We start from the raw sequence: 12,220 nt of genomic DNA, 5'->3' as shown, positions 1-12,220 counted from the left end.
GCACCACTGTTTTCTCCCTTGGGGCTCTTCTTAGTTTCCCTAGAAGCAGAGGCTCAGTTCCAGGGTCTAACGCTCTGCCCCACCCAGGTGACCCTCAAAGCCACATCTCTGGCACCTTGACTCTCCTGAGGGTCAGGCCCACGTCTCCAAACGGTTGTTCCGCTGATCTGTCACATGCAAAAATTCAAAGCAGACCTGGAGGCCCCCTCTGCACTGGGATCAGCAGCTCCCCCACCGCCCCCCTGGGGAGGACATGGCTGTTGGCCTGGTCTTCCATGTGTCCCACACCGTGTCTGCCTTTGAAGGGCAGGATGGACACGGATGATGACTTCTCGGGCCAGCTGGGGAGATGTGATGGCGCATCCCCGTGGAGCGGCTGGAAGACAATCCTGGCTTTGTACTGTGCCACAGACCTCAGGGCTCCCGCTCCTAACCTTTGTGACCCAGGGAGCGAACGGCTCTCATTGAGAGGCTGAGTGTGTCGTGACCAAAGTGACCGCATGATCCCCATCAGAGTTGGCTGGAAGCAGCGAAGGAAGTGGGGAAGCCATTGCCCTGGGCAAGCTGGTGGATGGCATTGGGATGAAGGGGAGGAACCAAGAGAGACCATGGCAGCTGAGGGGAGCTGAGGTGAGCTACGTGCACAAGTGAAAGGAACTTGGAAAACTTGAGTTTTGGGTCTTGAGGGATGGAGGATGGTGGAGAGAATGGGTAGTCCATTCTAGGCAGGGACACAGGTAGGATAAGGCAAAACACATCTCTCACACTGGGCTTATGAGATGCTCCGAGAACACAGTGAAAAGGGGATAGAAGAAAATGGGAACCAGGCTGAGGAGGCTTGAATTCAGAGGTGTCCTTCCAGCTGGGTGGCCCCTTTCTCTGATCTCTCTTCCTAATCCCAAATCCTGGCCAGAGATCCTTCTTCTGGTCTCTCTTCCTGGTCCCAAGTCCTGACCACCCCATCAGCCCAGGGGGGACTTGGGGTGGGAGTATGGAAGCAGTAAACATTCTTCTGTGGGCTGAGGCAGAGACAGAGGCAGATGGAGGACTGCAGACCACCCAACAGGTCTCCCAGAGCCTCTCTCTCCAAGGACAGGAATACTTGGGAGCTGGGGAAGCCAGGACAAAAGAACCAAAGGAAAAGACCCTGAAAGCATGGTCAAATACAAGTCATGGAGGGATTTGAGAAGAAAAATCCATTTTGCTTCATTAAGGAATAAAGAAAAGGCAATATCATTCTCTACTCAAATACTAAAAAGAAAAATAACAGAGGGTGAGGACGGATGAAATCCCCAGAGGCGATATTGTCATTTTCAATTGGGGTAAATGCCAGAAGCATTGTTTCTGTTGATATGGCATAATCCGTAGAATACACTTTTCTCATAGATAAAATACATATCAAATGCAAGCACTCACTCTTTGGCTCAGTTTCCCCTCTTTCAGCTAATTTAGAAATGTCCCAGTGAAGAAATAAAGGCTCCTTGTGCGCTGAGCACATGCTACTCAAAGGCAGGGAAATGACTTTCACCTCATAACACTTAGCACTCAGAACTTCGCTCAATAAACATTTGCTGGAAGACCAAATTTTCAAAGAAAGAAATTCCTTGATAATTAGAGATCACCTCTAGAAGAACTGGTTAATACCATCATGGTGTTAGCCATTGATGATAATATCAGGCAGCTGTTTAAAAGGTATGGATAAAAAGACCAGCTATAAAAGATATTTGGGGACAATTCAGGAACTATGAGTACCAACTGGGTAGTAGATGATATTAGGAAATTTTGGTTTTTGTTTTTGTTTTTTAAGTAGGCTCCACACCAGGATGCCTGGGTGGCTCAGTCAGTTAGGTGTCTGCCTTTGGCTCAGGTTGTGATCCCAGGGTACTGGGATAGAGTCCCAAGTCGGGCTCCTTGATCAGCGGGAAGACTGCTTCTCCTTCTGCCTGATGCTCTCACTGCTTTACTCTCTCTCTCTCTCTGACAAATAAATAAATAAAATATTAAAAAAAGAGAAAAAAAGTAAGCTCAACACCAGTGTGGGGCTTGAACTTACAACCCTGATCAAGATCCAAGCTGAGATCAAGAGTCAGATGCTTAACCTACTGAGACAACCAGCTGCCCTGATAGTAGAGAATTTTTGTTAATTTGCTTCAAGGGTGTTGCTAATTTTGTGGTTATTTATGTAGGACAGTGTCCTTTTGGAGGACACGAATGTTGAAGTATTTTGGAATAAGTGTCATAATGTCTACGTAGGGGCTGGGGACACCCTGCCACCAAAGATGGGCCACTTTTGCATGAAGATTATTTTGAGTTAAAAGCAATCAAAACCCAGCAGATTCAGGAAAAGCTCTTCAACTCCCCCTCAACTGCCTAAAAAGAATTTAGAGGACCTGCTCCAAGAAGAGAGCTGTCACCATAGAGAATTCCATTCTGATGCGAGCTGGGTGTGGTAGATAGAAAGGAACCTAGCAAGGCCTGTTTGATCCAAGTCCTGTAGTCCCATTATTTCCCCGGAGCCCAGCAAACACTCTTCGGCCGAATATTTGCTCTTTTTCATCTTCCTGTGAATTGCATTCCTCTCCTTTGACATCCCAGACCCCTACCCCTTCTTCTAAGTTCAGGTGACATCTGTTCCTCTTTTTGTCTGCCCATCCTTGGAATTCCATGTCTGTGTGGATTCCCTTGAGAGAGAGAGAGAGAGAGCCCCCATGTGGGGTGAGGGAGGGGCAAAGGGAGAGAAAGAGAACTTTAGCAGGCTCCACACCATGCGGGGCTTGATCTCAAGACCCTGAGATTGTGACCCCTGAAATCCTGACCTGCGCTGAATTCAGAAGTCAGACACTTAGCCAATTGAACCACCCAGGCACCCCGTCAATTTAATTCTTAGTCCAACTAGAAGGACCTTGAAGATGTTGCTCTCCAACATCTCCAAGTTATTTTGAGAAATTTCGGCACAAAAAAGAAGCATGGAAAATGTTAACAAATTGTAAAGTCTAGGTAACGGGAATGAGTATTTATTGGATTATTTCTTTTCAGTTTTTCTGGATGTTTGCAAACATGTACAGTAAAAAATTTAAAAATATGTATATCACACAACATGGGGCTAGAATAAAAAAAAACTAAGATTGATAAATAAGCAAAAAAGGTATAAAAGGCATATAACATAGAGCTAATAGAACTGAAAAGACCTGCTGCTCTGATGTTGAATTTATGGAAGATTTCTTTTACTTAACTACCTGTTATGTTTTGTTGTCTTTGAAAAGCTTGTGTAAAAGCTCTTTGCAATAAGTAAGTCACTTCCTAACTTCTTATAGTCTTATATATCATCATGATATATTCGTATACATGCATACCTACTTTATTAGTCTTTTACACACCAAGTTATTTAACGTACCAAGTTGCTACTTTGCATTTGCTTTTATCACTGACCTTTGGGATGCAATAAAACAATTAAAATACTGTGTGTACCTTAAGAAAAAAACTACCCACATTTATTGCTTTAGCGACATTTTACAATTGAAGGAAAAGACCCAGCAAAACGTTTCCTTCCTTCTGTCCTACCTTTCTTCCCACAACATTAATTAATTTGTTTCTTATTTTGATTAATAATTACTTTTTTGGCAGGGCACCTGGGTGGCTCAGTCTGTTAAGCGTCTGACTTTGGCTCAGGTCATGATCTTGGGGTCCTGGGATCAAGCCCGGCATTGGGTTCCCTGCTCAGTCAGGTGTCTGTTTCTCCCTCTGCCTCTAGCACGCACTCCTACCCCCACTTGTGCTCTCTCTCTGTATCAAATGAGTGCATAAAATCTTTTAAAAAACAATTATGCTTTTGGCTTCTCTTCCCTCATCCCCTATCAAAAATATTAACATACTTATTTCAAATATCTGGAAAATATTAAAATAGAAAAATCTAAGACCCTTATTTTCAACATCCAGAAATAACCAGTTTACATTTGGTGATATTTCTTTCCACCCCTTTTCTCCTGTATGGATTTTTCTTGATTAATTGAGATCAGACTGATAAACAATCACATGTCTGTGTGAGGGGTGTGTGTGTGTGCGCACGTGCGCACGCATGCATGCGAGCATGTGTGCCTGGGTGCCCGGGGAATAACACATTCTATCTTGCGAATATACCATCATTTATTTAAAACTTCCCCGGTTGTAGGGCCCTTAGGGCTCTAGACGGTATGTTTTTCTCCCCAACCCGCCCCAAATGCGTATGTTGAAACTTCATTCTTAATATGGTAATATTTGGAGGTGAAGCCTTTGGAAGGTGATTAGTCATGAGGGTGAGGCCCTCATGAGTGGAACGAGTGTTCTTATAAAAGAGACCCCGGAGAGATCCGTTCCGACTTTGACCATGTGGGGCTACAGAGAGAAGTCTGGTGTTTATAAACCAAAAAGTGGACTTTTACCAGATACTGAATATCCCAGCATGTTGATCTTGAACTTACCAGCTTCTAGAACCGTGAGAAGTATTCTATGGTATTCTGTTCTAACAGCCAAATGGACTAAGAGCTTTTTTTTCTTCATCTCTCCTTCCCCCCAAATTACTACTGTTGTTATCATCCTTTACATAAATCTTTTCCTTACTTCTGATTATTTCCTTAGATTTTGTTCTTAGTATTTTCTTGGGCCAAAGTGTATGTGTTCTTTTAAGACTCCTCATACATATGCAAAAGAAGAGAAAGAAATTTTGCGTTTGCCTTTTAGGTTCAGTGCTGGAGGCCTGCAAATTAAACCAACAAAAGACGGAGTAACAAGGGGAAAGGGGGGTACACAAGGGAGCCAATGAGTGAAACAGCTGACTTGTTAAAATGGTTCAAGTTAAAGGCTTATTACCTAACTTATTAGGGAAAGGGGGGGGGGGGAGAAAAGGATTCTATAGGAAGAGTAAAAGGATTTTTTTAAGGAAAGACAATGGATTTTCAGAACAATCTCTTTCAGAGATAAAAGTTTGTAATGATGTCTGTCAAGTATGAGTTGCCTTTCTATCTCCTTTAGGGTGATACAAATCCCTCAGAGAAGAGATTTGGGGTAGGTTTTATTTGATCTATTCTGGGAATTGAGCCGCCCTGAAGAAAGACTTTGTGGCAAACTTACTTTCCAGAACTTGCTGCTTTTAGTCAGATAAGGGAAGCTCTGAAAAGTATCTGTAACCATTGACTCTCAGATGTCTTTATACATTAAATAATCTTTTATTTACAATAATCTTTATACCAACTCGGGGGCTCTACATGGGTCCTCACATACACCATCTGATCGTTTTTCAGAAATGTTGTACTAATTTATATTTCCATCAAGCAGCGGGAGTTAAGTATCATCATTTAAAAGAATTCTTACTCATTCGATAGATTAAAAATTGATCTAATTGTCAGTTTTTAAAAATAACAGAGGTTAAGCCTTTTTAAAATGTTCCCATATTTTTTTCTTTTTAAAAATGAATTGTATCTGAGTGTTCTTTGCCTATTTTATTTGCTAAAAAAAACTTACTGGTAAATTAAAACCCTTCAAGTTTTAAATGCCCAATTTTTACATTAGAATATTTATGAGGCCAAACAATGAAAAAAAAATTGTGTATTTATCTTACCAGTGTGAAGAGAAATGAGAATTCATTTAATCGTCAAATTCCTTAATAATTCTGAAAAACAGAAGGGTCAGCTCACTTCATCAGGACAATTTTGATTGTTATCCTAGCTGTCTTCAAAGTGAAAGTCTGAACTAATGTCCAATACCAAGTTTTTTTAAAAAACAAACTCTGTGGATATTTACAATTAGAGCTCCAAATTCCAAGGAATCCAATCTTCTCACAGCTTTGTGTGACGTCCCGAATACTTTCGAAATCCCAAATTACAATGTTGTGTTTCTGGTTGATTACATGAAGTGCATCTCGTCCCTTAGCTATGACCCCAAAACAACACCTAGCATTCATCCCAATCGCCTATTTTTAACTTTCCCTTTTAGCCACAGGTAATCATAACACTTAAATTGCTCTAAGCTGCTTCTTTCAAGTGAAGCAAAAAAATTTGTTCATAACTTTTCCGAGTTTAAACTACCTACTGATTTTCCTTGGAGAGTCAGAGCTGTTTTTTTCGGAATTTGACTGCCGCATGTATAAAAGATCTGCTTGTGGAAATGTATTTTTCCCTTCCGATCTCATTTCCTATTGTTAAAGCTAATTGTTTGTGCCTGGCATAACTAGTTCAATAAATGTTGACTGGAGCTGATTCCACTGGTAAAAGCAAACCATCTTTTCAACTCTGGTTGTGCTGACAATGATTTTGTTTTAAAGATTTTATTTATTATTTGATAGAGAGAGAGAGACAAAAAGAGAGGGCACACAAGCAGAGGAAGGGGCAGAGGGAGAAGCAGGCTCCCTGCTGAGCAAGGAGCCTGATGCAGGGCTCAATCCCAGAACCCTGGGATCATGACCTGAGCCGAAGGCATATGTTTAACCGCTGAGGCACCCAGGCGCCCCATGACAATGATTTTTAAACCTAGGCTAAGCTGGATGGCTGACTGAAAGAAAGAGACCTCATTTCCCAGCGGGAGCTGCAGTGACCTCCTCACCCCCACTCTCTTCTTGGCTTCCATGGAGCCTTGAGATGCTCTCCTCACTAGTGCAGGCCCTTCGAGATTGTTCCAAGTAGGCTGGTTTTCAGAGCTGGGTGTTTTGCCAACCAGGTTCATTTGAATTAGCCACTGTCCCTGCCAGGAATTCACAGCCAGAGCTGATGCAGTCTCCTTCTGTTGGGTGGGGGGCACCAGAGGGGGGAAGGACGGGTAGGTTGAAAAGGGCAAAAAGGTAGGTAGCGTCTGTGCAGCCCCTTTCTCCTCCTACCTGCCTCTGAAGCAACTCTCGTCTGCTCTCCTGGGGTTGCAGAATGAGCGGTAAGCATCCTCTGGCTGCCATGCTCTTAAGGGAAAGTTCGGGCCCTCCAGAGATGTTTAGGGCTCCAAAGGAGCCTAAACTTGACCCTGAGCCCAGGCAACTGAGCTCCAGCTGCAGCAGCCCCACGCAACCCAGGACTTGGACCACTTCATGCTCAGGTACGCCTGGCCCTTCTGCCCACTCTCCCAACCCCAGTCCTGCCCATGGGGCTCTCAGTGGCCCCAGTCTAGAAACAGTCTAGAAACAGTCTAGGCCCCAGTCTAGAAACAGTGATGTCAGAGGCTAAGCACTGAGGCCTACCCAGGCATTTTGCAGCAGAACTAGAAGAGAGAAGCCTTCCCTTGCTCCAAGGGATCCCTGAATCTGTGTTCTCACCATTTCCCCAAACCCATGTGCAGGAAAACCTAGAGGCTACTGGTTTGGGGTTCTTACCTCTGTTCCATCATGCAAGCCAAAGGGGGCCTGGGCAAGATGGCAATACTTGCTTTGAAACCTCTCCCCAGCCTCCTGGCCTTTCCAGCTCTTGGTGGAAGGCTCTGCTCCAAGAGCTCCTTCCCAGTTGTCCACGGCCCCTTCCTGCCACTCCCTCATTCTCAAGTCTTTTTGATGGAGCAAGGTAGAAATACCTCATGAACTAGACTTTAGATTCTGTGCAAACTCCAATCCATTGGTATAGGCATCATCTTCTGGTCTCTGTTTAGAAATAGTGAGTACCTGGGGCACTTGGGTGGCTCAGTCGGTTGAGCATCTGCCTTCAGCTCAGGTAATGATCCTGGGGTCCTGCGATCGAGCCCCACATCAGGCTCCCTGCTCAGTGGAGAGCCTGCTTCTCCCTCTCCCTCTGCCTGCTGCTCTGCCTACTTGTGCTCTCTCTTTGTCAAATAAATAAATAAAATCTTAAAAAAAACAAAACAAAACATGTTAAACAAAAAAAGAAAAAAAAAAGAAAGAGTTAGTGAGTACCATGCTAAGCTCAATTGTTTAGCTCTCCCTGCCTCATCCGTGACTGGGCACATAGACAACCATGTAGACATGTGTGTACCAACATGTAGACTATGTTTATAGCAACCCAGTGAAACAGAGTTCAAATAGTTTCTCGATTAAAGGGCTGACATGCTCAGATTGATAATTTGACCATAGTAAAGCTGAAGTAAAATGTGGAGGGAAATACTTCATTTTGGCCAGAGCAATCTTAACCTATATTTTTATTTTCTGCCCTATAGAAAAAAGGTTTTTGGTAGAGGCGTGAAGTAACTCATTTCACAATTTTTTTCTGGTATTTGAGTGGGCCCTTTTGGAATTTTGTCGGGTTGTTAAGGACCCCCTCATGATATGCTTTTTCAGGGGTGCACATGAGTCTTTTCCAGGCCAAGGATACACCTAGAGAATCTCTACAGGCACGTGATGGCTGTGATCTTTAGGGGAGAACTCTGCTCCTGAGTAACCAGTTTGGGTGTTCGGGAGGCACACAGAACAATTTCAGAGTAGTGCGAAACACACACTCACTTTTTAAAATTTATCTTCTACTTCTAAATGTTCTACAATGAACCTGTAAAATCAGAGAAGTCATAAAAAAGAAGATCATGCTATATGACATGATATATGTCAATTCTGTATTTTAGATATCTGCATTGATTGGTGGTAAAAATTTTAGTGGTTCTTAATTTTTCCTATTTTTCTGCAATCATCAATTTTTTAAAAAGATTTTATTTATTTATTTGACAGAGAGAGATCACAAGTAGATAGAGAGGCAGGCAGAGAGAGAGAGAGGGAAGCAGGCTCTCTGCTGAGCAGAGAGCCTGATGCAGGACTCGATCCCAGGACCCTGAGATCATGACCTGAACCAAAGGCAGCAGCTCAACCCACTGAGCCACCCAGGCGCCCAATCATCAATATTTGTTAATTAACATTTGTTAATTATAGAACCAGAGGAATTTTTTTAAAGATTTTATTTACTTATTCGACAGAGAGAGATCACAAGTACGCAGAGGCAGGCGAGAGAGAGGGGGAAGCAGGCTCCCTGCTGAGCAGAGAGCTCGACTTGGGACTCGATCCCAGGACGCTGAAATCATGACCCAAGCCCACTGAGGCACCCAGGCACCTCTGAACCAGAGAATTTTTAGAATAAAGTACTGGAACTTTTTTCTTAGCCAAAACATCAGTTGATAAATATCAATTACAGAGAACGTTCTAAACAGGAAGGCAAGCTTAAGATGTTTGAGAAAAATATAGAAAATTATATTTATCACCTTAGGCTAAGGAAGGATTTCTTAAGATACAGAACACACTATCCATGAAAGAAACCTGGGTAAATTCTACTGCAATATAATTAAGAACATACGTTCATCAAAAGCCACCATAAAGAAAGTCATAGGACAAGCCACACTCCTGGAAAAATATTTGTCACAGGCATAGCTGAAAATTTAGAAATGCTTTTTGCATATTAAATACATTAATACTTAAAATATGTATCATGTATTAATATATGTATTAATGTATTATCTATTAAATATGTATTAATGTATTATATATTAAAATATGTGTTAAGATATATATTAATATCTATCATACTTTTCATATAATTGAAATATAATTCATATTTTCATATAATCATAATTTTCATATAATTGAAAAATATTCATTTCAGAATAAGTACGTAACTCTTACAAATTGCTGATGATAAGAGAATGATGGTGTCCAGAAAATGGGCAAAGGACATGAACAGGCACCTCACAGAAGAAGAAACACAAATGTACCAAAATGCTGAAAGATACCCGCTCAACACTGTGAGTCATTAGAGAAACCCGGTCCATTACTGCTGAGATACCAGGAGGCAACCAGCAGAGAGACCCGGGTGGAGATTAGAATCAAGAGCAGCTGGAACCCTCCTTCACTGCAGGGGGCAGGGGGCTCCAGCCACTTCAGAAAATCCTTCAGTGCAATCTTGTCAAATTGGAGCAGGCACTTACCCTGTAACCCAGCAATTCCATTTCTGGGTGTTTACCCAGTGAGAAATGTTTGAACATGTGTCCTTGGACAAGCACGAGAACATTCAAAGGGGCGGTTTTCACGCTAACAAAGACTGGCAGGCAGAATAACCCACTGTGGCTCTGGGAACCCCACGGCTCTGCAGATAGGGCCTCCCAGCCACACACAGCACAGTGGCCCAATCTTAGTAGCACAAAGCTGAGAAGAGACAAGTCTAGCAAGACGATGTGCATACAGTATAATGTCATTTCTCAAAGGTTAAAAACAAGCAAACCTAAACAGTATATTATTTAGGGAGGTCCACATAACATGATAGAAAATACTTTAAATTCAGGGAAATGACAAATGCCCGATGCCAACTAGGGTCCCTGATTCGAGAGGTTAGAGATGGGAAAGAGGAGTCCCACATGCGTGGCTTCAGCCATGCTGTGTGTTGTTTGTGTCACACTTTTTAAGTCCAGTGAAGCATTCACCGTTGTTTGGGTCCTTATTATTAATGTTTTATGACTTGGATATGTGTAATACTTTCGTGGACCATATATTATATCACCTACAAATATTAATGACGACAGAAGGAAATATGTGGGATATCCAAAACCTGTAAGTGGAACTCTTTTGCTTTGAACTCAATCTGACTCAAGTTTCCAAACTCTTAAACCTACCTGGCCATGATGTATGGCCTTATTAACAGTGTTTTTTTAATTTGAAAGAAAAAAAAGAGCCCTGATTATAATCATTGGTATGGGTATCAAGGCACAGACTCATCTCCTTGACTATACCCTTTACTTCTCTGCCTCTTCCCAAATGATCATGGTCTCCCCGGTGTGGCTAAGAGGGAGGAAGGGAGGAGTGCCCAACGTATGCTTCTCTAGCGCCCCCTACAGACCAGATTTATCCTAGCAGTAAGTAGGGCATCCACCAGGCTCCAGAGGGGGAGGAGTGAGGACATCTCCACCCTGGGAGGCCAACTCCCCTGAAACTGGCCCGTGGTTCTTTTCACCACAGTCACTCTTCACAGTCACTCTTCAGGGCTAGACAATGGGGCTGAGGGCTTTGTTTCCTGAATACACTGAGGGTGTGTCCCCCAGCCCTGCCCTGTGCAGGTGTTCCCAGAGGTCAGCTGATCAGACTGGCACAGAGCCCTTTACCTAGCAGAGGAGATGGAAGGGCCAGGGCTGGGACTGTGAATCCTTGAGCCCTGGGCAGCTGGGGAAGATGAGAGGTGGAGAACAGTCTGGGGAAGAGATGGGAAAAGCAAGCTGCTTCTGGAGGAGTGAGGATAGCACGCAGGGGGCCGCTGAGGGCTCCCGAAGCACACACCAAGGCCCCGAGGGAGTTAAGTGCTGTGAAGGCCGTGAGGATCCTCTCCCTTCTCTGCTGAGGCATCCGATGGGGACAAGTTGGGGTGAGGGCAGAACGCATCCCAGCCTGGTGCACTGTCAGGTCAACTCCCCCTGTCCCTCTCCTCAGCCCCAGCCCGCACTAGCCCCTCACTCAAAATAGGGAGATAACAGAGTCCAAGCCATTGTGAGAGATATGAGGCTACATCAACCGAGTTCAAGGCCATTGTTCTTGGTGTTCACACGGAGGGATCTCAAACTTCTAAGACTCACAACAAAAGGGTAAACTGAGGTCCAGAAATCGATTCCAAGGAGCACAGTGGCCAGGCTAGGTTTTGAACTCAGTTGCTCAATCTTCTCGAGTGTCCTGGCTGGCCAGACAGGTAATGTCTGACTGCTACAAGCTTATAGCTTTCCCCTTGTTTATTTTCCTACCTGAGTGCAAAGGAGCAGAAGCAGAAAGAAAGGCTTCCTGCCCAGCAACACTCCCCAACTCCCATCTCGCTTCTCCAGTCTTGCTTGCCTCTATGGAGCCTCCAGCTCAGGTTGCCAAAATTAATCACGGGTGGGGCTGCAGCCACCCCGCTGTTCCCTGGCTCTAGGCCAGGCTCCCAGGATGTGCGTCAGAAAGAGCCAGTGAGTGAAATTCCAAAGCAATGTGAGTCACCAGGGAGGGGGAGAGGCCAAGACAGAAGTCAGAATGAGAGCCTGAGGGCAGACCAAAAAAAAAAAGGCCCTGGGGGCCAGGGGCTGGGCCCAGATACCAAGAATGCGCACCTGTCCAAAGCTGGGAGTGGGGCCTCCGGCCCAAGTGGCTTATCTCTGGGCTTTGCACAGACCTGGATGGGGAGGCAACTGACCAGGAGGCTGGCCTGCTAGTCCCACCCCTGGATACAGTAACCATGACCCTTACCTGGCTCCCCATAGGCCGAGGCTTGGGATCCCGGCCCTTAAATCTGTGTATTGTTCTTCACACATTCCCTCCCCCTGACTTGGC

This window comes from Mustela nivalis (assembly GCF_964662115.1).
Source record: "Mustela nivalis genome assembly, chromosome: 4".
NCBI lineage: Eukaryota > Metazoa > Chordata > Mammalia > Carnivora > Mustelidae > Mustela > Mustela nivalis.
Note: the sequence above shows the minus strand (reverse complement) of the source record.